Source organism: Anabrus simplex, chromosome 2, assembly GCF_040414725.1.
Source record: "Anabrus simplex isolate iqAnaSimp1 chromosome 2, ASM4041472v1, whole genome shotgun sequence".
Classification (NCBI taxonomy): Eukaryota; Metazoa; Arthropoda; class Insecta; order Orthoptera; family Tettigoniidae; genus Anabrus; species Anabrus simplex.
In genome coordinates this window covers 742,527,829-742,555,067 of record NC_090266.1, presented here as the reverse complement: position 1 = coordinate 742,555,067, position 27,239 = coordinate 742,527,829, and the positions used below count along the sequence as shown (strand labels likewise).

The following is a 27,239-nucleotide window of genomic DNA, read 5'->3' as shown; positions in this document are numbered from 1 at the left end:
CAATTGAGCTCCTTGAAAATTGAAATGAAAAGCTTAAAACCTATTTGGGATTATGGCTCGAAGTTACAAAGGCTAAGCCTATACTACTGAGGTGGCTAGATGGAGAAAATATTTAAGTTACGAAGATTACGAATTGAAAAAAGTTACGAAATCATAGTCACCTCAAAATCAAATTGATAGGGAACACGAGAGGGTAGCTCACTCTCTATTCCCTGATTTCGGTTAAGTTCCTTCAACTTGTTTGACATTTACATTTGAATTTTGGAGTTTACATTTTAGAAAATTAAAGTTACATTGTTAAACATTGGAAACATTCCCCTCGAGCTAGCTTTCAAAGACTATCACTTAGTTAAGCCAGAACTGCCATTACCTTGAGCTGGTAGACTTCTAGAAGATGGACGAGGCGCTCCCGCCTCCTTCATAAACACACACTTTGAAGACTGGAGCGATCAATAAGACAACCTGGTCCGAAAATGTGCCAGCTTTTATACCCGAGGGAAAAGTACAAAAAAATCTGAGCCAAGGCCCGACATACCCCAATTCTTATTGGATGATCAAATAAATACCAGAAACTTTTGATTGGATAAAAAATGAGTATACAAAATTTTCTATTGGCTAACATCTTAAGTTGGCGGGAAGAGAAAGAAGTTGTAACGAAAGCTTACATTCTTTACCCGATACCTCCATTTCGAAATCGTAGTTGGGCTGCCTAATCAGATGAAATGGGGTCGCTCAGCGGATACCTCAGGGTGTTCAGATGCCAAGTAAGACATGAAATCTTACTTCAAGTTACGCTTTACGTTAGTATGAAAAGATTAACAACGCACGGGAGACGCCTATAGAATCTCATGACATAATAGTAATAATCATCAACCAATTTCTTAAATCAAAGTATTCAACGACGTGAGAACTGATCATGACTAAATGGAGTACTTAATTGATCAACAATTCACTTAGCTAAGCAACTAACTTACCAACTAGGCTATAATGAAAGAATTCATGACATATAAAATTGTAGAAAAATAAACAAGATATTTATTGACGAAATATTGGACTATTAAATTGGAATTTTATCCAAGGCATTACTTGTCATTGCGTACTTACAAGTGTGGATTGTGAGTCAGCGCTGGCTCGTAGAAAGAGAAATAATATCTACTATTAAACTATGTAGATCAGTTCCATCATGAAATCAAAATTGAGTATGTACATATTTACAATCGATCACTGGACATCTAAGGTCCATTCTGAAGTTAAGTCATAGATACAACACCAAAATAATTAAGTTGTTACGAGAGCTCATTTGCTTTAAGACTAATTAAACAAGTCTGAATAAAACACCCGGTTAACCTGAAGTGTATATAAAATCCACTAATAAGCTCAAACTTGAAATTAAACCAAATTATAACTTTAAATTGCAGGACTGAACTGTATATCACAGTTATATTCAATCACCAATCATATTAGAATTGAGCGTTGAGAATATTAAATAGTAAATCGTAGCTGATACTCAGTAAATGACGACTCACTAATAAGTAAATCCACATAAGTAAACTCGAATAAGTAAATCTGGTTGCGTACATTTGAATGCATAAATCCATATGAATAAATCCGAACTCATGCTTTATTACTTCTTTCACGTTGTGCATGGACAACTACTTACGGACTAAGGCATTTGTTCCTAGTGCCTGTTAAATTTGGCTCCTACTCTAACATTTCCCTAGATGTTGTTCGTTGAGAAAATGCAAGTTCAAACAGAGTATATGTTAATCTATTCAGCTATCTAACTAACTTCAACATAACCTTTGGCTGTCATACACATGTCTTTTAGGCTCAATGTCCCTTTCCTTCGTTATATTCCATAGCATTCTACTTCAATGCAAGCTATTTTATTCATACGCGCAGTTACAATGCAAGTGCTATGTCGTTGTATTCAGAAACATATCATATTTATCGGTGTCGTGAATGCATTTGGTCAAAACACAGCTATAAAACGTATCGTAGTATTCCGATATTCATTACAGCACATCTAAAGTTGACATACGATCCCGTCACAAGCATAATTCTACAATAGTAAATTCTATTCATACCTTCGCTTAGGTCAATCCTGCGGTGTGGGCAATCTCACGTATACGAATCTAAAGAATGTAGCGTGGCATATCTTAAACTGCAGGCACTCAATGGCCCCTACGTAGTGCGTATAAAACTCCTCATATCACTATATAACTCATACTTTTCCTCAAGTTAGCACAATTGTAACCTTATTTCAACATTCATATAATATCTTAACATCGTAGCCTCAGTATTAACTCGTCGCGTTCCCATACACATGACCGTGTCAAAAGTACCACACTATGTTTCTTAAAACAACATTTTAAAGTTGCTATATATCATAACCTATGATTGAGTTCAATGCCCTTATTGGGAAGCAAAATAATGCGTGATTCCATATGTTTATTTTACACCGCGCGCAACCAAACGTGACGTCGACTTGTAGCATTACCAATACGAAATCTCTGTAATCTGCCAGTATGTCATTACTATCAGCTGTTTCCAAAATTCTTTTTCAAACCTCTCGCTACATACGTGTATTTTGACCGATATACGATGACGTATAATTCCAACACATTAGAATCTTATGCCATATTGCTAGACCATGTAACTGCGGACTTAAGTATCTCACACTTCACTGGTAACACTTACTTGCATTTCTTATATATCGGTATTATATTCAACCTATCGGCACATGCCTAAGGCACATGTGTAGGCAAACCAAAAATTATGCGATTAAGTATTGTAAATGACTTAGCTCGCTCATGGTTGGTCCTGGTCCAGCTGTTCTGCTTCCCAAATGGATGTAGTTGGGTCTGCGGTCAGGTCATGGGTTGACATCTGGTACATCATCTGCTTCCTCATCACGGAATTGCTGTCTGGTTTCTCATTCCCTTCCTCATCATGGGTTGGTCGAATGGTTTCCCGTCGCCTTCCTCATCATGGGTTGGTCGAATGGTTTCCCGTCGCCTTCCTCATCATGGCTCGGTCGTATGGCAAGATGTATTGGTCCCCAGCTTGGTCCATCATGTATATTTAGCACATCATCTTCATGGTATTCTTGTCAGCAACTAAAATATGGATTACAGCGCAGTGAATAGCCATTATATAATCCTTTTTGAAGTTTGTAATCCTTGAATTATTATTTCTTTTGTTGGTGTCCGACGTATATCTTCGGTCTCGTTGGTGTTAATTTCAGTGAATCTATCTCTGTCGGCTGCTTCTTGTGGATCTTGAAAACTTATTTTTATTCTGTTTCAATAAATCGAGATGTATCTCTTCTTGTATGAGATCCTTTTCTTTTAGATGCTGGACTGGTCTTCCTTTGCAGGGTATATATCAAGTGCGCTCTGTATCCGCCCACGCGTATTTCGTGGTACTAGCTGATTTCTTCTTTTTAATACCTCTAATCAACTCTGCTTATTTTCCGGTGAATTAACTTGTTTTCTTCTCTTTTCTGACGCTTTTTCCTTTAGTATAGCCTCAGATCGCTTCTTCTTCCTTTAAATTATAGCACGGACGGCAGTTCCGTCTTCACTCTCCGTTGAAAAAAAATAGAGATGGAGTTTTCTTAACAATCCGTAGTTTTCTACTTTTTTCGTAAAGCAATACAGTAGACAGTCCACTGTCCGTTTCACTCTCAATACTCGACCGTTCCATGACGTGTATGGCCTTCTATGTCACCGCAACTGGTGTCTATTCTTTGCTTCCTATATATCAAATGGGCCATACCTTCACTCGGCGCCATTTTGAAAGCTGTCGCCGAGGTGTGAACGGGCACATTTATTGTCCCCCGTCACGGACAAAATATATTGGTCACAATATATTTTCCTTTCTTAAACTCGAATTATAAATGTGCCTTTGCTTCTTATATAGGTTCTTTGTCGTATATAGACTGGCTAATCGATTTCCAAAATATCAACTGCTTGTTATCCATCCTGATTTTATAGATGCCTTTTGCTTTGCTTGACCGTGCACATAATCAGCTGATTCTTTCCTCGTATATACATACTAAATGAAAGTTTCAAATGACTTCTAAATGCAAATTTCATAATGGTATGTGGTTTATTCATTCTTGGCCCCTTTGTTTTTCTAGTTCCGTTCCTTTAGGCTCATTCTCTTGGTAATAAAGTTTGATGTTACAAGCATTGTGTACATTACGGTACTTTCCATTCATGCTTGCTAATTCGTATGCATTGTTTCCTAGCACACGCTCGATTTTATACGGGCCATTGTACAATGGTAGGAACTTCGCACACACTCTATTTGGTGCACTAGACATCGGTACAATTTTAATTAATACAAGATCACCTCGTTCGTATGGTGCATGGAATTTCTTGTTTTGCACTCTCTTTAATCGTTTTCGTGACTGTTCCTGTAGTCTTTCCCGTATCATTGATTCTATTTGTTGTGGATCTAGCTTCCTTTCCAAGGGCATAGTGAATATTCTGTCCCAACTCCTTTCCGGATGTATATTCTTGTGAGCTATGCTGGGAATCTATCCGATGGATTGATTATTGGTATTATTCAAGCTCCTTTCAATAATACTTAATATATCCACCCATTTCCAATGCTGTTGGTTGCAATATATCCCGCCGAACTTGGCGATTTCCCTCATGTATCCTTCTACAGGGTTCGCTTCTGGATGACGTACGGAACACAACGTGTGTCTGATACCTTCATTTTTCATACGCTCGCGGAATATCTCAGATGTAAACTGTGTCCCCCTATCTGTGAGTATTTTTTCTGGTTTTCCCATCTCAGGGAAAGCTTTTTCCACTAGGGCCCGTGTGACTTGTTTGGCATTGGTTCTCTGTATAGCTTGCAGTGAAATGTACTTGGAGAATATGTCAACAACCACCAGTATGTATCTTTGTCCTCTCTTTGCGGTCGGTAATTTCCCAAAGATATCTACTGCATATATCTCGTGTGCTCTTGATGGAATGATTGGCACTGGTTTATGCCCGCATACATAGTTGTTGTGTTTGACTCGCTGGCATATGTCGCAAGTTTTAACTAGGTTCCTGACAGATTTTCGCAATCCCTTCCAAGTGAATTTTTCTTTTAACGTACTGATCACTTTGTCTATGCCTGCATGTCCCGTAATGTTATGGGTGTGCCAAATCAGCTCCTTTTGCAATACTTGTGGTATTATAATCCTTTTCTTTCGGTCAGTTCTGTCCATTACTTTGAGCAGTATTCCATCTACAATCTCATAGTTGTTCTGCCACTCAGATTCCGGTTCCTTGTCTGTTAACCTGTCGATGATAAGTTTTAATTCCTTGTCAGACTCTTGGAATTCCTTTAGATTTTCGAGTTTTCTCAGTAGTTCTTGGTCTCGAATATCCAACTCGATCTCTAAGATGTGTTCTTCTTGTTCTGGAGGGTTTCTACTCAATGCGTCAGCTAGGATGTTTTGTTTTCCACTGCAATGCTCTATCTTCAAGTCAAATTGCTGCGTGTATAGCATCCAGCGCGTTATACTTTCGCTTACCGTGACTGCCTTCAACCCAAAAGTCAACGCTTTATGGTCAGTTCTTATGGTAACTGGGTATCCATAAATGATCCGTCTCCACTGTTGTAGCGCGTGGATTATTGCTAGAAGTTCGAGTTCGGTGGTAGTGTAGTGCATCTCATGTTTCCTTAACTTCCTGCTGGTAAATGCCAGATATGTTCTTTTCTGGTCTTCTTCGTCTTCCTGATACAAGCATGCCCCTACACCAACACCCGATGCATCTGCCTGAATTATAAATCTCTTTTCATAGTCTGGATATCCCAGTTTTATGCTCTGTTTCATCATTTCTTTCATCTTGTTGAAAGCCTGTTCAGCCTCGTCACTCCACTTCCATTTGTTATTGACTCTTAACAAATTGTGTAGTGGTGCGGCTGCCTCAGTATACCACTCACAGTGGTCTGAGAAAAATCCCGTCATTCCTAGGAATTGTCTGACGTGCTTGACCTTTGTCGGCCGTGGAAACTCGCAAATAGCTTTAATTTTGACAGGGTTAGGTCTTATTCCCTCGCCATCGATTACGTGTCCGACAAAAAGTACCTGGCTTTGGCAAAATCTTGATTTTGACATATTTATTTTGAAGCCAGTTTTCTGGAGATTGTTCAGCAATTTCTCTAGGTTAACGCAATGCTCTTCAAAGGTGGAACTCCCGAAGACTATGTCGTCGACATAACAGTTAACAAATTCCTTCACTTCACTGGTAAGGCTCCTGTCCAATGCTCTTACCAAAACAGCAGAACTATTTTTCAATCCAAATGGGAGACGACAGTAGGCATAAGTCTGGTTGTTGAACATAAACCCGGTTAATAACCGTGACCTTTCCTCGAGGACAATGTGATAGAATGAGGCCGTGCAGTCCATGGTCGAGAAAGTACCTTTGACCTCGAAATTTCTTTACTATCTCCTTGATCTTAGGAGCCCTATTATACTCAGGAATTAGCTTTTCGTTGAGTCTGCGCGCGTCAAGGCACAATCTCAGTTTCCCGTTGTTTTTGCTTACAATCACGACCGGATTTACGTAGGGTGTGATGGTCTTCATGATTATACCATCGGCTAACATTTGCTGGATAATCGTCTTCACTTCACTGAAGTGCTTCTCTGGTACGTCATATACTTTGCCCTTGTATGGGGTCCAGTCATTTACTATTAGCTTGTACTTGAAGTTCGGTATCTGCCCCGGTTTGTCATCAAAAACGTCGATATACTTATTGATAATCCCATACAGTACTCGCTTTCCTTCTGGCGGTACGTCGGCTTGAGCAAGAGCCTCCCAGATCTCTGTTTTTTCATCATTTTCTTCCTCAATGGTTATGATTTCCTCAATTCTTTTAGTCATTCCGGTGTCTATTTCTTGCTCAACATCTTTCTCTACCGAGGCTAGGTCCTCTCTACTTAATAAGTCAACTTCCTTTCCCTCAATCTTCAAGTATTCCTCAGCTTGCAACGTGTCTTTAAGTTGGATCGTTTCTACTATTTTATTCCCATCATTCTCTACGATAGCGAATCGAATTTCACAACGTTCCATATCTATAGTCGTTTGGAAACTCATCATGAAGTCTATTCCGAATATTATACTGTACTTTATCCTCTTCATTACCAGAAATGAGTGTTCGAATTCGTGTCTGCCTATTCTTATGGTTAGATATGCTTGGGTCTTGCACTCCACTGATTTATCTGGTATGACACCCCTGATCTTAACTCCAGATACGGGTATTACTGGTATTTCTATTCTCTTTGACAATTCTTGGAACAACGTATTTGACATGACACTGATGCTGGCCCCAGAATCAACCAAACAATATATCCTAATATCAGCCACTCTGACTAGTAATACTGGCAATTTAAATACTGGTTCCTTGGTGTCGCATGTATAATCTCGAACCAAGTCTTCTGGTCGGATGTCCCAGTGATCAAATTGTGTTATTAACCAACTGCTAATTTTGATGAAGTTTTTACTTTCTTGACTATTTACACTTTCCTGCTGAGCTAATGTTCCATCGGCGTTTTTTTTTTCTTTCCGATGACTCGGAGTCGGTCGTACCCCTCTGCGTGTTGTTCTCTCTCCATCTCTCCTCTTCTCTTCTCCTCTTGTAATTCTGGAGCTCGAGACTCTCTGCCCCTTCGAGGTCACCATTGATATCTTCATCTCTAATGGCTTTCTCCCACCGGGTTTTATTTTGCCTCTGCTCCCTGAGCTCTTGTATATATCTTCTATTTTCTTCGTTTCTGTTATACTTGTTAGGCCGTCGTTTTTCATTATACCGTCTTCTGTTTCTAGGATACGGTTGGCTCCTGTTTCTATTATGACGGATGTTATTTCTGTACTGTGGGTTACTCCTGTTAACTCTTTGTTCCCATCTCGCAGGTTGCTCCCCGCTGCATCGACAACAATATCTTTTTCGTTCTTTATCTTGAGCGCTAAGATGATTTTCCGTCCTACCTAGTTCGGTCTTGCTTATTATACCGCTCGTGCTTTCAGGGCTCATGGTGTTGATCGCCTCGACTTGCCTGATATTCCTGGGATTTCTTTCTACCAGGCATGATGATGTCAAATCAATCTGCCTCAGTCGTTTTTCCATATCTATAGCGGTCTGTATGTCCGTGGTGGCTAACAATCTCTGTACCTCTAACGGGAATTGTCTTTGTATGGTCTTGATCGCCTCTAACTCACTCGGCGCGGAGTCTAGATCTTGGAAGCGATGAAATTGGTAAGAAAAGAAATCACTGTAGCGCGTTTGCCCTGCAGTGGAGAATTTCCTGGAGCAGAGTTCCAACCTCAACTGTTGCTGTATTTCTGGATCCCAGAACTTTCTCAGAAAAGCGGCTTTGAATTCATCGTAAGTATGAAAACTGTACTTAAATGCTTGAAACCATATGTTCGGGTTCCCATCTAAGTGCTTTTCAATTATGCGTAATTTCTTATCCTCTTGTATCCTCCCTTCTTTAAAATATTCCTCGATATCCCTGAGGAATTGTTTGGGAGAGGTCTTCGCTGAGCCGTCGAAATGTTTGGGTCGATCATCATAATTCTTGATGATGTTAATTATGGGAGTGCTATCACTCTGGTTGCTTCCGTTCATCATTTCCATATCTCGCCTACTCGGGTCGATTATTGCCGAAGGTGTGTTTTCCCTTTGATGTACTTGCGTTTCAATAGCTCTTTGCCGTTCGCTGGAGTTCGAAATCACGGATTTCGCTGATTGGTTTTCCACCTTCATCTCCTGTAGTTCTTTCCTTATTTGCTTCATTTCCTTTTCGGTCTTCTCCATCTTCCGTTCCGAATCAGCCTTATCACTTTCTATTTTCTCTTTCAGCTCGTTTATATTGTCAGCTACCTGGTCTGAAGCTCGATTAAATTTTCCTACTAAGTCTTGTTGTTTCATGCTTAGTCCTTCCATGCCCTTCGTTATTTCATTTATTTTCTCTTCTTCTAATCTCTTGATGGTCTCCTGACTTTCTGTTATCTTTTTCTTTATTTCGTTTACTTCTTCCCATTTCCTCTCATTACTGCCTTTGATTTCCTTCAGCTTAGTAGTCAGTTTGGCAATTTCTTCATCCACCTGTGCTGTGATGATATTTGGATTCTGTGCCACCTCTGCTCACATTCTGTTTATCTCCTCTCGCATCTCTTTATTTTTATTTTCCATGGTTTCGGTCAACTCGGCACGCAAACCTTGGATTTCATTCCTGATTCCAAAAAATTCTTCAGTCATCCTTTCCTGTTTCGCTTTTAATTCTTGGATCATCCCTTTATGTTCACTTTCTATTCTGCTAACGATTTCCTCCAAAGTCTCCTTTTGCTTCAGTTGCCACTCTTCTTGTTTCTTATCCAACTCCTGTATTAGTTCGTGACGTTCTTTTTTCCTTTCTTCAGCTTGCTTCTCATATAATTCCTGTATCTCCTTTCCTCTATCCTCAACTTGTTTTTGTTGCCATTCTTCTAATCTTCGTTCCTTTTCTGCTCATCTTCTTTCCTTGTCCTCTTCCTGCCTTTTCCTTTCATTCTCACGTTCTTGTTTCTCTCTCTGTCTTTCTTCTTCCTGCTTTTTCTCCTTCTCTTTGCGTTCCTTTTTCTCCTTCTGTTTTTCTTCTTCCTGCTTTTTCAAATACTCTAGGAACCATATCGGGGTTCCCTCGTGTCTTTCCTGTATTTCTCTCCTTTCTTCTTCCTGTCCCTTTCTGGTCTGTACTCTTCCTTGCATTGCCATGTTTCCGTTAAGTATAACTCTATTTAATATGATTTCTCTAAATTCCTAACAGTTTCTCTATTCTTCCTACGGTTCTCTAAATTTCCTAATAATTCTCTAAGTTCACAAGATATAAACACATATATTATGACACAATCAACAATTCCTTAATCTACTTATGCTAAAATAGTCCACTGTATCACTATTGTACACTAGTTTTAAGTTTTTCTGTTTCCAATCACTTATGATATGGACGGACCTTGCTGGAGAACAGCATCATCTTACCAGGTAAACCATGAACAACTAGACCATGAGTTCGGATTTATCATTTTGAGTTCATTTCGGGACTGATCTCAAGAGAAGAAACTAAATTTTTACTATGTGGCATCTAACCTTCATTCAAATATTCATAAGCCTACATAGTCTTTAATATCTGCTCAGTATCAATTAAAATAAACTTAAAATTAACCTGTATTGTTAACATAACCAGGGAAAAATCATTTGACAACTATCAATTACTCCTCAACATTGTCCATTTCATTTGATACAACTGTATACTCATGTTTACTATACCTTCCTCTCCTTCACTAAATCTCATCATGTGTCGTGCAAATGTTACATTCCTAAGGAATCTTTTCCATGTAATACCTCTACATCACTATCTATATTCAGCCAGATTTTATCTCAAACTGTACAATTATCTGTTCTCATTCTATGGTTTTCCATTGTAATACGTTCCCACGGTGTCTTTCTCTTCTCGCCTCAAGTATGGGAGCTAGCTAAAACATACTGATAGTCAGTCTCTTTCTTGACGATCCCGCGGTGTCTTTCTCTTCTTGTCGCCACGCGTCTGGGAGTCAATTAAATGTAACGATTGATTTCTTAGTGTTCCCGCGGTGTCTTTCTCTTCGAGTCCCCCTTTGGAGGGTCAATTAAATGTATCACATTCCCGCGGTGTCTTTCTCTTCTGTTCCCGCGGTGTCTTTCTCTTCTGCCCCACGTTGGAGCGGCAATTAAATGTAACGAAAGCTTACATTCTTTACCCGATACCTCCATTTCGAACTCGTAGTTGGGCTGCCTAATCAGATGAAATGGGGTCGCTCAGCGGATACCTCAGGGTGTTCAGATGCCAAGTAAGACATGAAATCTTACTTCAAGTTACGCTTTACGTTAGTATGAAAAGATTAGCAACGCACGGGAGACGCCTATAGAATCTCATGACATAATAGTAATAATCATCAACCAGTTTCTTAAATCAAAGTAATCAACGACGTGAGAACTGGTCATGACTAAATGGAGTACTTAATTAATCAACAATTCACTTAGCTAAGCAAGTAACTTACCAACTAGGCTATAATGAAAGAATTCATGACACATAAAATTGTAGAAAAATAAACAAGATATTTATTGACTAAATATTGGACTATTAAATTGGAATTTTATCCAAGGCATTACTTATTGCGTATTTACAAGTGTGGATTGTGAGTCAGCGCTGGCTCGTAGAAAGAGAAATAATATCTACTATTAAACTATGTAGATCAGTTCCATCATGAAACCAAAATTGAGTATGTAGATATTTACAATCGATCACTGGACATCTAAGGTCCATTCTGAAGTTAAGTCATAGATACAACACCAACATAATTAAGTTGTTACGAGAGCTCATTTGCTTTAAGACTAATTAAACAAATCTGAATAAAACACCCGGTTAAGCTGAAGTGTATATAAAGTCCACTCAGTTGTAATCGTGCAAGCGAAGAGGAAGGTTGTTGAGTGAGTGAGTGCTGACATGGGGATTTCAATAGAATTGTACCGGGCGACGATAGGTCGTTGGCACGGTAGAGGCAGGAATACGAGGCGCAATATGAGTGGCACAACCGGACAGCAGGTGAGTTTGGTTTCAATTTTGATGGTTGCATCAGTGATGGCAGTGTTGTTGGTTATTGGAGGGGTCGAGATGAACCCTGGACCTGATCATGAGAATGTGGTTGGTTGGGAAGACATGGAGAAGATAAGGGAATTTAGTAAGGCCCGAACTGAACAAATGAGAGAGCTATTACGAGAGCAATCTTGTGATCTACGAGAAATGGTGAAAGAGGAGATAGGAAAAGTGACGGAAAGGGCGGTCCAAAATAATAAAGAAATATCAAGTTTGAGGGATAAGGTGAGGAGAATGGAGGAAGAGATAAAAGAGTTGAGATGGCAGGAGAAAAAAAGACAAGAGGAAACCCGAAAGAAAAATATTTTTATATATGGGCTACCAGAGAACACTAAAGAAGACCTGGTATTCAAAGTGCTGGAGCTAATTAACGAGAAGATGAAGATTAGCTGCAGAGAGGCCGATACAGAAGAACTACAGAGAATGGGGAAAACAAAAGGCAAGAGACCAGTGAGAGTGAGATTTGTATCAAACCTACTAGTGAGAAAGATTCTGCATAGTACAAGCCGGTTGAAAGGTGAGAACATATGGGTCAAACAGGAGATGGAAAAAGAAGCCCTCAGGAACCAGAAAATGCTACAGTTTCACGTAGGGAAAGCTAGATGTGAAGGATTAAGGGCCTACATAAGGCGCAACAAATTAGTGGTGGGGGACAGAAACTGGACGAGGACCTGGGGAGTAGAGCAGTTAAAGAATATGTACAATACAGCGAGTACATTGGCCGAGAAGGAAGGTGAACGTACGAGGCAGCTGAGACCAGCAGAATGCGGAACAGCGAGGGACAACCAGCCAGCGATGCAACAAGGACAGAGAGAGAAGTAACAGATGCTGAGACAACGATTAGCGAAGACAGTCCAGGCGACCTTCAGGGGCAGCTGAGTGCAGACTCTATGAAAGAAGCAACACCGAAACGCAGACGTGTGAGTATCAAGGACTTCCTGCTCAGAAAAGGTAATGCAAATGAGGGTAGCCTTGATAGAGAAGGTGTTAACACTCTAGATGAGAACACTGAAGATCTAGGTGTAACAAGGATTACGAGGTCCAAGTCGATCAGCCAGAGTGAGGGACAAGGGAGAAAGACATAACTAGAGATAAGAGTAGGGTGTATCAATATTGAAGGCCTTAGGAGTAAGTTACAGAATGAAGCTTTTAAAGAGTTATTACATGGCTTGCATATTCTCGCATGTGTGGAAACCTGGATTCCACCGAAAACTATTATAGAAATAGGAGAGTTCACAGTCTATTATAAGTCAAAAGAGAGACGAACCGAAAGGGGCAGATACCCGGGTGGGATAATGGTGATGGTTAGGGAGGATTTGCAAGCTAGAATAATTCAGATAGAATCAGAAATGGAGGAAATGATGTGGGTCAGAATAAAGATGTATGATGAAAATGAGTCAGACTTATGTATTGGTTTTGTCTACAACCCTCCTGAAACCTCGCCATTTGCGAAAAGGGTTTTCTTTGATGAGTTGGCATTAGAAATCAATAGAGCACAAAATATGTTTGAGGATACAGGCATTCTAATAATGGGGGATTTCAATGCGAGGGTTGCAGACCAGAAGCCGGTAAACGACAAGGAGACAGAAGTTTTTTATGTAAAAAAAGAGAGTGAGCCAAGATAAGGGTTGTAATAAAAATGGAGAAAAGTTGCTAGAGCTATGTGGTAGGATAGAACTATATATTTTGAATGGATGGTGGCATGGCGACGAATTAGGGAACCTGACATACATTATGGAAACAGGGGGTAGTAGCATAGACTTGGCGTTATGCTCCAGGAATGCGTTGCCTGTGATTAAAAGTATGGAGGTTAAGGAATGGGGTGAGTCACATCATCTCCCAATTATTGTCAGAATAAAAGTTAGAGAGGGTAAGACACCAACAAGCAATATGATAAAATACAAAGAAACGATAGTCACTAAATATAGGTGGAGAGAGGAGCTAAAAAACGAGTTTATGAATTATTATGATGGAGAAATAGGACAGATAGTGAAAGCTGGAATAGATTCAATGATCGAGAGTAACCAAACGAGTACAGCAGTTAAAATAATTGAAAGTTCAGTAAAGATGGCAGGGGAGAAGATGAGGATAAAGGAGGGGCAGAATAAAATAGGAAAAGGCTGGTACAATGACGAATGCAGGCATAAAAAGTATGAAGTGATGAAAGCATTGAAGGAGTTTCGGAAGCATGGGGGAGAAAACCATAGGATGGGATTCTGTAATTTGAGAAGAGAATATAGGGAATTACTGTATGAAACTAAGTCTGAATGGCAGGAGCAGAGAGTTGTCGAATTAAATAGCAATGCAAAACAGAATGATAGTAGAAAAGTATGGAGTACATTTAAGGGGATTTGTGGAATACGGAAGCGGCCGCGGCAGACGGTAATAAGTCAGGCTATCTGGGTGGAGCCCTATAAGAAACTATTAGAGGCTGCAGATAGGTGGAGACCGAGATTAAACGATACCGGTATATCGGTAGGGCTAGGGTGTACTGTGCCGGCATTAGATAAGGAAATATCGAAAGAAGAAATAAGGGGGGTACTAGGGAAAGCCAGGAAAGGCAAATCAGGAGAGATTTCGGGCATCAGTAACGAATTCTGGAAGCAGCTGGCGCAAAATAAGGATATCCTAGAAAGTATGGCAAAACTATTTAACAAAATATTTGAAGGAGGTGAGTTCCCAAAATCTTGGCAAGAGGGAGTGATCTGCCCAATCTATAAGAAGGGAGATAAAAATAACCCTAACAACTACAGGGGTATAACGTTGCTAGATACATTAAGTAAAATATATACAGGTGTGTTAGCAAAAAGGATAATGAAGTGGGCAGAGAGGGAATCGATTCTGGAGAGGCTGCAAGCAGGTTTTAGAGAAAGGATGAGGGCAACAGATAATATTTTTGTAGTGAAAACAATAATAGATAAGTATGTAAAAAAGAAAGGAGGAAAAGTATACATTACTACTATTGATTTGGAGAAAGCATTTGATTCTGTGAGCAGAGGGGCGGTCGTGGCCAAGATGAGAGGGATAGGGGTGTCCCAGAAGATGATAACAGCGGTTGAATATATATGCAGAAGTAAGGTGCGCAATAAAAACTAAGGAGGGCGTAGTATTTGGAGAAATATTCTCTAATGTAGGATTAAAACAGGGTTGTAAATTGTCACCAGTACTGTTTCTACTCTTTATAAATGATATCTTTCAATCGAAAGGCTTCGAGGCAGGGGTTTACCCAAGTCTTGAGAACCGGGATATTCCGGGCCTCATTTTTGCTGACGACATCCTTCTGCTCACTTTGACACCCAATAGTATGCAGGGTAGTATAAATGTGGTGGTAAATTACTGTCAAGAATGGAATTTAAAAATCACCAATCATATTAGAATTGAGCTTTGAGAATATTAAATAGTAAATCGTAGCTGATACTCAGTAAATGACAACTCACTAATAAGTAAATCCACATAAGTAAACTCGAATAAGTAAATCTGGATGCGTAAATTTGAATGCATAAATCCATATGAATAAATCCGAACTCATGCTTTATTACTTCTTTCACGTTGTGCATGGACAACTACTTACGGACTAAGGCATTTGTTCCTAGTGCCTGTTAAATTTGGCTCCTACTCTAACATTTCCCTAGATGTTGTTCGTTGAGAAAATGCAAGTTCAAACAGAGTATATGTTAATCTATTCAGCTATCTAACTAACTTCAACATAACCTTTGGCTGTCATACACATGTCTTTTAGGCTCAATGTCCCTTTCCTTCGTTATATTCCATAGCATTCTACTTCAATGCAAGCTATTTTATTCATACGCGCAGTTACAATGCAAGTGCTATGTCGTTGTTTTCAGAAACATAATATCATATTTATCGGTGTCGTGAATGCATTTGGTCAAAACACAGCTATAAAACGTATCGTAGTATTCCGATATTCATTACAGCACATCTAAAGTTGACATACGATCCCGTCACAAGCATAATTCTACAATAGTAAATTCTATTCATACCTTCGCTTAGGTCAATCCTGCGGTGTGGGCAATCTCACGTATACGAATCTAAAGAATGTAGCGTGGCATATCTTAAACTGCAGGCACTCAATGGCCCCTACGTAGTGCGTATAAAACTCCTCATATCACTATATAACTCATACTTTTCCTCAAGTTAGCACAATTGTAACCTTATTTCAACATTCATATAATATCTTAACATCGTAGCCTCAGTATTAACTCGTCGCGTTCCCATACACATGACCATGTCAAAACTACCACACTATGTTTCTTAAAACAACATTTTAAAGTTGCTATATATCATAACCTATGATTGAGTTCAATGCCCTTATTGGGAAGCAAAATAATGCGTGATTCCATATGTTTATTTTACACCGCGCGCAACCAAACGTGACGTCGACTTGTAGCATTACCAGTACGAAATCTCTGTAATCTGCCAGTATGTCATTACTATCAGCTGTTTCCAAAATTCTTTTTCAAACCTCTCGCTACATACGTGTATTTTGACCGATATACGATGACGTATATATCCAACACATTAGAATCTTATGCCATATTGCTAGACCATGTAACTGCGGACTTAAGTATCTCACACTTCACTGGTAACACTCAATTGCATTTCTTATATATCGGTATTATATTCAACCTATCGGCACATGCCTAAGGCACATGTGTAGGCAAACCAAAAATTATGCGATTAAGTATTGTAAATGACTTAGCTCGCTCATGGTTGGTCCTAGTCCAGCTGTTCTGCTTCCCAAATGGATGTAGTTGGGTCTGCGGTCAGGTCATGGGTTGGACATCTGGTACATCATCTGCTTCCTCATCACGGAATTGCTGTCTGGTTTCTCATTCCCTTCCTCATCATGGGTTGGTCGAATGGTTTCCCGTCGCCTTCCTCATCATGGGTTGGTCGAATGGTTTCCCGTCGCCTTCCTCATCATGGCTCGGTCGTATGGCAAGATGTACTGGTCCCCAGCTTGGTCCATCATGTATATTTAGCACATCATCTTCATGGTATTCTTGTCAGCAACTAAAATATGGATTACAGCGCAGTGAACAGCCATTATATAATCCTTTTTGAAGTTTGTAATCCTTGAATTATTATTTCTTTTGTTGGTCTCCGACGTATATCTTCGGTCTCGTTGGTGTTAATTTCAGTGAATCTATCTCTGTCGGCTGCTTCTTGTGGATCTTGAAAACTTATTTTTATTCTGTTTCAATAAATCGAGATGTATCTCTTCTTGTATGCGATCCTTTTCTTTTAGATGCTGGCTTGGTCTTCCTTTGCAGGGTATATATCAAGTGCGCTCTGTATCTGCCCACGCGTATTTCGTGGTACTAGCTGATTTCTTCTTTTTAATACCTCTAATCAACTCTGCTTATTTTCCGGTGAATTAACTTGTTTTCTCTCTTTTCCGACGTTTTTTCCTTTAGTATATCCTCAGATCGCTTCTTCTTCCTTTAAATTATAGCGCGGACGGCAGTTCCGTCTTCACTCTCCGTTGAAAAAATTAAGAAGGAGTTTTCTTAACAATCCGTAGTTTTCTGCTTTTTTCGTAAAACAATACAGTAGACAGTCCACCGTCCGTTTCAATCTCAATGCTCGACCGTTCCATGACGTGTATGGCCTTCTATGTCACCGCAACTGGTGTCTATTCTTTGCTTCCTATAGATCAAATGGGCCATACCTTCTCTCGTGCGCCATTTTGAAAGCTGTCGCGGAGGTGTGAACGGGCACAAATTGTTGTAAACTTTAACACACCAGAAACAAAGGATAACCAATTCAGTTTAGTAAACCTTAGAATACAAAATTACTCTACAATTTTAATAGTCAATCTTTACACCTGAAGGCATAACATAAGATTATAGTAGCGACATCTGTAGAGAAAAGTCCAAACTTCTTGCGCTAATTGTTGCGAGTTTTGGATTTTAGATGACATTCTCCAAGGCGCTGCATTTAATTGTACGGGGCGGGTGTACCTACGGTATAATAATAATAATAATAATAATAATAATAATAATAATAATAATAATAATAATAATAATAATAATAATAATAATAATCTTTCTCGGTGAAATTTAAAACCTGACTTTTCAACCCCTTTACCATTATACCATTTTCTGCTGTCCATCTCACAACATTGTCGATTCTTAGTTACGCAGACATACAGTATAACGAGTGCGTAAATTGATGCGTTCACGGCTCAGATTGATAAACAAGATATCTTTTGGATTTATTACCGGTATTAGAACAATCACAGTCTTGATCGGTCGAGTTTCTCTACTGTGGAAAGAGAAACAAGAAGTTCTCTCCTAGTGCGTATATTTCACACGGCATAATCCTAAAAGACACGCCAATTTTTTTATTTTACGAATGGGTGATTTTACGTATTCTTCAAGTGGAAGCTTATCGATAGATGGACTTAACTGCTGTCAGACTAAATTGCAAAAGACTTTGTGCGCAAGATCGTCAATTCGATACCAACAGAGGTAGGTGCACCTTTAAAGACAAGAATATTTTCGCCATGTTCCTGTCAGCTAGTAATATAACGCCGGTGCACGCATTATGTACTCATCCGAAAGAATTTTCGACAATCCAGACCTCCCTAGTAGATTTTCGCTACTAGGAACACCGACTTCAATGGTGCACAAAAGGTCTGTTAAATTCATCCGAAATTTGCCCCACGCCCATCGGCTAAGGAAAATGACATTTTATAGATGATAAAATAATAATAATAATAATAATAATAATAATAATAATAATAATAATAATAATAATAATAATAATAATAATGAAAATGAAAACCTACAACCTGTTTTCCAGTCATTGACCGCGTCAGGGATGTAATGAATGAAGGAGATATAGGCTATTAGTACGATGGGGTCGCCACTCCCAAAGTGATTTATTAATGAATGATAGATTCTATGAAATGAGAATGGAGAGTGTTGCTGGAATGAAAGATGACAGGGAAAACCGGAGTACCCGGAGAAAAACCTGTCCCGCCTCCGCTTTGTCCAGCACAAATCTCACATGGAGCGACCGGGATTTGAACCACGGTATCCAGCGGTGAGAGGCCGACGCGCTGCCGTCTGAGCCACGGAGGCTACCTAATAATAATAATAATAATAATAATAATAATAATAATAATAATAATAATAATAATAATAATAATAATAATAATGGCGTGGAGTGCGAGGCCTGGTGCAGGTATAGGCAGCCTGCGCGTCTGTGAGAATGGGGCTCTACCTATGGTGAAGACGGCACATACACACAGCCCCCGAGTCAGCGGAATTAACCAATGAAGGTTAAAATGCCAGAAGCGGTCCGGAATGGAACCCGGGACCCCCTGGACCTAAGGCCAGCACGCTAACCATTTAGCCCTGTAGCCGGGCATAAAGAAAAGAATGAAAACAAAGCAATTCCCAGAGGCGATAGTCGTGTCATGGAAGTGGTAGTGTGGTGTTGATGGTGAAAATTATTTTCCGTGGTTTCCCATCTTTTCTTGCTATTTGCTTTACGTCGTACCGACACAGATAGATCTTATGGCGACGATGGGAGATGAAAGGTCTAGGAATAGGAAGGAAACGGCCGAGGCCTCAAGTAAGGTACAGCCCCAGTTGTGAAAATGGGAAACCACGGAAAACCATCTTCAGGGCTGCCGACAGTGGGATTCAAACCCACTATCTCTCGGATGCGAGCTCACAGCTGCGCGCTTCTAACCGCACGACCAACTCGCCCGGTGGTTTCCCATTTTCATAGACTACCTTAATTAAGGCCACGGCCACTTCCTTCCCACTTCTAGGCCTATCCCATCGTCTCTGTTTTTTTTTTTTTTTTTTTTTTTTTTTTTTTTTTTTTTTTTGCTAGCTGCTTTACGTCGCACTGACACAGATAGGTGTTATGGCGACGATGGGACAAGGAAGAGCTAGGAGTGGGAAGGAAGCGGCCGTGGCCTTAATTAAGGTATAGCCCCAGCATTTGTCTGGTGTGAAAATGGGAAACCATGGAAAACCATTTTCAGGGCTGCCGACAGTGGGGTTCGAACCTACTATGTCCCGAATACTGGATACTGGCCGCACTTATGCGACTGCAGCTATCGAGTTCGGTCATCGTCTCTGTAAGACCTACATTTATGTCAGTGCGACGTAAAGCAAATTGTAAAATGAATATTTAAAAAATATAAGTGGGGAGTACAAATAGGCATCTGTCTCCTCGAAGCCATCTCCGTACAGGCCGTACAAGGGAAAGGCTTCCATCTTATGTAACCGCGGCACTAACTTGTAGTCCGACTCCCTGGCTGAACGGTCAGCGTACTGGCCTTCAGTTCAGAGGGTCCCAGGTTCGATTCCCGGCCGGGTCGAGGATTTTAACCTTAATTGGTTAATTCCAGTGGCACGGGGGCTGGGTGTATGTGCTGTCTTCATCATAATTTCATCCTCATCACGACGCGGAGGTCGCCTACGAGCGTCAGATAGAAAGACCTGCACCTGGTGAGCCGAACCCGTCCTGGGATATCCCGACACTAAAAGCCATACGACATTTCATTTCACTAACTTGTAGGCCTACGTGGTCCGGCTCCTTTGCTGAATGATTAGCATAACGGCACCCGTTCAGAGAGCCTAGGATTTTAACCTCTTCTGATTAATTCCTATGACTCAGGGACTGGGTATTTGTAACAAGTATGAAAATACACACAAATTCAGGCTGGTCGAACAAGACCAAAAGCCAAAGATTAAACAGAAATATTGTAAGTGGAGTGGAGTGGTTTGTTCTATTCACAGCCACTTTTGCCCCCGGGAATTAACCTAATACTCATATTTATGTATGTGCCGAGTGAAGTCCAGCGCCAAATGCCGCCCCAGAAGTGGAAGACCCGTTTCTAAATTTTTCAACTTCCTGATAGGGAACTGAAGCCACGTTCATCGGAGTGAACCGAGCACACCTTTACCATCTCGGCCAGGCAGCCTCAGATAAATAAATAAATAAATAAATAAATAAATAAATAAATAAATAAATACATAAATAAATACATAAATAAATGAATAAATAATCACTACAAGTTTTTTCAAGTTGCCCCAACTGGTTAATAACGTCGTAGAACATATCTTACACTCCATATACTAGGCCTAACGATATGAGAGATTATGCCCGCACTGCCGTGGAAAGAATACGCATAATCAGACTTTATTAAGCTTTAAACATGCAAAATAGAAGTATTGTTAGAAAGATAATCATTATTAAGCGTTAATACACAAATTACAGAGCAGAAACTAAAATGAGTAACCACAAGCTGATGTTTATAACAGACCATTAATTCAAAACCTGTTAGCAATGTCAATTATCTTCACTTACTCTGGAGGTTTGCCGGGGAGTGTCTGCTGATGATGTAATAAACGAAGCTGTCTAGTAGCTAGTGCAATGTCGGAGCTACAAGATTAATATAAGTCATCTGTTCAGTTACAAAAAAAAAAACCAACACCGTTCTTCTTAGATGGTTATAGTTTGCGTGTGTGCAATTCCGGTCCTGAATATCCGATGAGATATGTCCTTCCTGTACACCAATTATTGGAACTAGTTTCTTGTTAAGCATTTTTAGCAGCATATAGGCCTGTATATTGCATAGCATTAAAATTATATAATTATTGCTTTGCATAGATAAATATTCAGCAGATATCATGTTCCCTTGGTAGGCGGTAAGGGCGTGCTCGGTTCACTCGAAAGGATGTGGTTTCTATTCTCCGCCAGGAATTAAAAAAAGTCCCACTTCCCTGGGGAGACGCATTGCCCGGAGACTCATCCACCATAAAAAATGAATACCAGATTAATTCTTGGGGACAAAGGTGGCCGGGCGTAGAACTAACCACTCTATACCAATTGGTGGCAAAATTACGAATAGGGGAAACTTTTACTTTCCACTCCTCCAAGGGCCTTCATGGCCTGTGCGGAGATAGCTTTGTTCCTTTTTAGTCTCCTTGGTACAAAGGGCACTAGGAAAGTTTTGCAATGTGAGTGAACGCTTTAGACTTTTTCGAAATAATTTCCACCACCCTCAATACACTTCTCCATACGTCGAAACCAGTCACTGAACCAACTCTGCCACTTTTCTTTGGTTACATTTTCACACTCTTGATCCCATGCTGCCAGAAGCTCCTCGTCGGATCCAAAACGCCGCCCTTTCAGCTTCATCTTCACTTCTGGGAAGAGTGCGAAGTCGCATGGGGCAAGATCAGGACTGTACGGAGGGTGATCAAGCACAGGCAACCCTGATTTGGCAAGAAAATCCATTGTTACATTAGCACGATGTGCTGGAGCATTGTCGTGATGCAAGAGCCAAGTGTTGAGCCGTGACCTTGGACGGAGCTGCTTGAGAGCCTGGATGATCTGGGGCAAACAAGTCTCACTGTACCACTTTGCAGTAACTGTCCTTTGTGTTTCTAGCACAATCCGAGTCAGGATGGCCCGTTTAATGAAGAATACTGCAATCGCACAGTAACAGGAGTACCCTCATCTTCAAACAGCCACATCTTGTTCTGGGATTTTGTTGGGACATCATAATAATAAAGCCAAGTTTCGTCATCATCTGTAACGATGCTATTGACGTTATGCGAAGTCCCATTTTCAAACTGTTTTAGCATTTTTCGGCACAATTTCTCTCGATGTGCCCTTTGTTCCTCTGAAAGTGAATGGGGCACCCAATGGGAACGAACCTTTCTAACATGGAGATGGTCGTATAGAATTGAATGAATAGCTGGTGCGGGGATGTGGAGGGTCTCTTCTACCTGCCGATATGTCAACCGCCTCTCTTGCTGCAACATTTTCCTCACAGCTTCAATGTTTTCCTCAGTCACTGATTCAGACGCTCGCCCAGAACAAGGATCGTCTTCAACCCCAAAATTTCCCCTCTGGAACTCTTTGTACCAGCGGACAATTGTTGTCCGATGTGGACAGTCTTTCCCCAGCACAGGAGTCATTTCCTCCAGGCACTGGTCAACAGTTAATCCACGAGCAAAGTTGTAGCGGATAATTGCGCGATATTCTCATTTAGACCACACTGACATCTTAACTTGCTTTCAATCCCACTGCTTGGTAACAACTGGTGTGAAGGTCGCGCCTTGCTGTCTTCTAGACCGGTATTCACCCCTCTTTTCATCTCTCACCATAACAGGGGTGTCCAGCCAACCGTTTTCGCGTATTGCAAAACTTTCCTAGTGCCCTTTGTATAGAGAACGTTGATAGTTATGCACTGTCCTAACATGCACCAAAAAATCTCTTTATATTGTAATCAGTCACTGTTCAGGAAATTTTACTTTTAAGTAAACGGAACTGTTTCAAAAAGAGCCGGGAATATATATTAATTATAAAGGATGGGCTTCGTTGTACTTCAGGATACGAGTTCACTTCCTCGATAGAAACTCAATTTATTCTAGAAACACAACTATAATTTATTGAAGATGGTTTAAGTAAGGGGTTCAATAACCGTACAACAGAAGTGAGTACATGTTTAATTCTTGTGGGTAAAGTTTCCTGACATATAGCCAGTGTCACCTATCATTGGTTCCTATTGGAGAAAAATTACCATTTCTGCCTCATTACTAATCAAGCTAGTGATTTATAGTTATTTTCTGACTGTTGGGATGCTTCCTGCATTGCGACCCATGCAGCGAAGACACCACATCATCTTGGGTGTTTTATTTCAACTAGCATTTTGGCAGCATTTTCGTGATTTGCAAGAAGAAGGAGAGCTATTGTCAATATACAGTACGAGTACATCGTGAAAGTATTGGTACGTTTGACATCAAGGCTGAGTGGTTGGTGTATTGATCTTGGTACATTGGGGCCCTGGTTCGATTTCCGGCTGGGTCATGGATTTTAATTGCAAACGATTAATATCCATGGCTAGAGGGCTGAGTTTTTTTGATGTCTCCAACATTCCTGCAACTCACACGCCACATACAATAATAACATGGAGCTTCCTGTACACGGGCAGACGCCTTATGAACGCTGCATCCGGCCACACGAACTTGTATACTGTATATCCGGCTGCTTGGTTGAATGGTCATCTTAATGGAATTGCGTTCATAGGGCCCCGGGTTAGATTCTTGGTCGACTCGGTGATTTTAACCACGTTTGGATAATAATTATTCTAGCTCGGCGGCTTGATGTTTGTGATCGTCTTAATACACATCTTCATTTACGCTCAACATATCACACTACTAATACTACACGACACCTTGCAATCTGCAGGCCTTCGGGCTGAGCAGCGGTCGCTTGCTAGTCAAAGGCCCTTCGGAGCTGTTGCGCCCTGGAGTTTGGCTTCGTTTATCATACTACAAATCTTCACACAATGAATCAGTAGCGAACACTTCCCTCCAACAGTGGGTTACCATCAGGAAAGGTCTCAGACTTGGCTTATCCAAACTAGTGCCGACCCCAGATGACGAAGAAGGAGAAGAAGAACATAGATAGATAGATAGATAGATAGATAGATAGATAGAAAGATAGATAGATAAATAGATTACATCTTAAGTCTCATAAATGATATAATCGGGTGAGTGAATCTCCAGTTATTACTACCTTTTTTTTAAATAGTTGCTTTACGTCGCACCGACACAGATAGGTCTTATGGCGACGATGGGACAGGGAAGTGCTAGGAGTGGGAAGGAAGCGGCCGTGGCCTTAATTAAGGTAGAGCCTCAGCATTTGCCTGGTGTGAAAATAGGAAACCACGGAAATCCATTTTCAGGGCTTCCGACAGTGGGGTTCGAACCTACTATCTCCCGAATACTGTATACTGGCCGCACTTAAGCGACTGAAGCTATCGAGCTCGGTCAATTATTACTACCAACATACTGCTTGTTTTAGTGCCTTTCGTAAGTAATTATCCAAGCTGGCAGCAACGATGGGTCTTGCACAGGTCTGCTATAGAATATATTTGCTTTTTAGGGACCGATTTTACATTATTTCAATTACAGCCTTGACTAACTTGCTCCACTATCTTGAGACTTTACCTTCTGTTACAGCTGAGGTGGTTTTTTTTCTTTGTCTTCATGTCGTCGTTTAAGAATGGAGACCTCATATGTACGAAAAATCGTATTTTACAGGAGAACGAAAAAATGTCCTATGGTTGAAAATGAAAAACAAAATTGTCCCAGTTACAAATTATGAATTACATTTGATAATAATCATACGAGTCCACCACTGTGGTGTAGTGGGTGGTGTGATTAGCTGCCAACCCCGAAGGCCCGGGTTCGACTCCCGGCTCGGCCACGAAATTTGAAAAGTGGTATGACAGCTGGAACGGGGTCCACTCAGCCTCGGAAGGTCAACTGAGTAGAGGGGGGTTCGATTCTCTTCTCATCCACCCTCGAAGTGTTTATCCGAGGCTTCCCACATCTCCTCCAGTCAAATGCTGGGATGGTAACTAACTTAAGGCCACGGCCGCTTCCTTCCGATCTTCCCACCCCCCCAGGAGGCCCCTGTTCAGCATAGTAGGTGAGGCTGCCTGGGCAAGGTTTTGGTCTTCCTTCACAGTTGTATCCCCCAACCCAAAGTCTCGCGCTCCAGGACACTGCCCTTGAGGCGGTAGAAGTGGGATCCCTCGACGAGTCCGAAGGAAAAAACAACCCTGGAGGGTAAATGGGTTAAGAAATACATAAATAAATAAATTTCTTTCGTCAGCTTATTCCAGTATTTTCTGGGGTCGCTGGAGCCACCCAGGCTCATTTTTTGGTTTTCGCCGGATATTCAAGACCGGATGCTCTTCCTGACATCACGTGACTTGCGCAATGATAATCTCGGCCCAGCTTGACCGGAATTCGAACCTGAGCCTTCCAGGTGGGAAGCCAGCAGCTACTGCAAGCCACTGAGCTAATCACGCCCCGCCATAAACAAATAAATAACCATTGAGATAGGAGACGGCGCTGTCCATTTTAAGCAGTTCTATTGTATGATATGTATTGTTGCGTGGTCATCACAGAACGATTTGTATAGCCATAACCAAATAATAAAGAACAATATTCGGAAACAAATGCAGATACGAGATCTGTATTCTTAAGTGACGATACGAGTTAGAGAAGGAGTATTTTCCTTTAATGTTTCTATTTCCGAACTGTTGTTGTCTCACGCACTTTTGCCTGTCAACGACAGGTGGCTTTATTGAAGACCCGCAGCTATGAGTGATATGTCTTATGGCGACGATGGGGCAGGAAAGGGCTAGGAATGGGAAGGAAGCGTCCGTGGCCTTCACTAAGGTACAGCCCCAGCATTTGCCTGGTGTGAAAATGGGAAACCACGGAAAACCACCTTCAGGGCTGCCGACAGTGGGGTTCGAACCCACTATCTCCCGATTACTGGATCCTACTGGCCGCACTTAAGCGACTGCAGCTATCGAGCTCGGTGTTCACATATTTAGATAAATCTGTGTGTTACTTACTAAATAGTTCACGTTTATCTGTTCCCAAAAAGACCTTTTTAGGTGTTGATGAGGTAAGACCTACCAGAGAAATTTGATTCCCGGATCATCGGACACGACCTGAGAACTATTAACTTCAGATTAACTTCAATATACTCCACAGTTGCATTTCATTTAGATTTATATGTACCGAGCTCGATAGCTGCAGTCGCTTAAGTGCGCTCAGTATCCAGTATTCGGGAGATAGTAGGTTCGAACCCCACTGTCGGCAGCCCTGAAAATGGTTTTCCGTGGTTTCCCATTTTCACACCAGGCAAATGCTGGGGCTGTACCTTAATTAAGGCCACGGCCGCTTCCTTCCCAGTCCTAGCCCCTTCCTGTCCCATCGTCGCCGTAAGACCTATCTGTGTCGGTGCGACGTAAAGCCAATAGCAAAAAAAAAAGAAGATTTATATGTATTTTGATGTTTACCTTCCCAGCGCTTTAAAGTTTACCTTAGGTCTATATATAAACCTCATTTTTAAACTGATGTATTTTGGGTACTCCTCAAGGATATCCGCTGAGATAGTGGTATCATTAAAAAGAGATACCGGAAAGCAGCGTCACGTCACCTGTCATGTGTACGTGAAAGTACGACATGAAATCTCAGGACAGTCCAGAAATTAGCACTGTTAAATTGAACCCTTGCACACAATCTGCACAGAATGCAGTTTGTGGTCTGTTGTAGTGATGGGACATTCGATTCATTTTACTGAATCGATTCATTTGATTCCGTTCACGTTACTGAATCGATACAGTGATCCGATTCACGGCTCATTGGTCACCGCTCCTACTGCATCTGTGTAGTATGTGCTGGCAAGACAGCAGCAACAGCATTCAGTGCTCGCAGCTGCCATCTGGTCTTCATACTATGAACTCCTTTCTTAGAAAAAATGCTACTTACTCTAACACATCGAAGGTTTCCGGCGACGCAGGGTGGGAAAGGTTAGGATTAGGAAGGTAGCAGCCATGACCTGAATTAAGGTACAGTCCCAGCATTTTCTGGTGTGAACATGAGGAAACTACGGAAAAACCATCTTAATGGCTGCCGACGGTGGGATTCGAACCCACCATCCCCCGCATGCAAGCGCATAGCCA

The 27,239-nt window shown here is 41.0% G+C and overlaps 1 protein-coding gene across 1 annotated transcript in view; it reads right to left on the bottom strand.

The window, feature by feature from the left end:
- The window catches only part of Cipc (Clock interacting protein circadian), an 851,118-nt gene that overhangs the window by 271,951 nt on the left and 551,928 nt on the right, over positions 1-27,239 (bottom strand). The window lies entirely within an intron of this gene.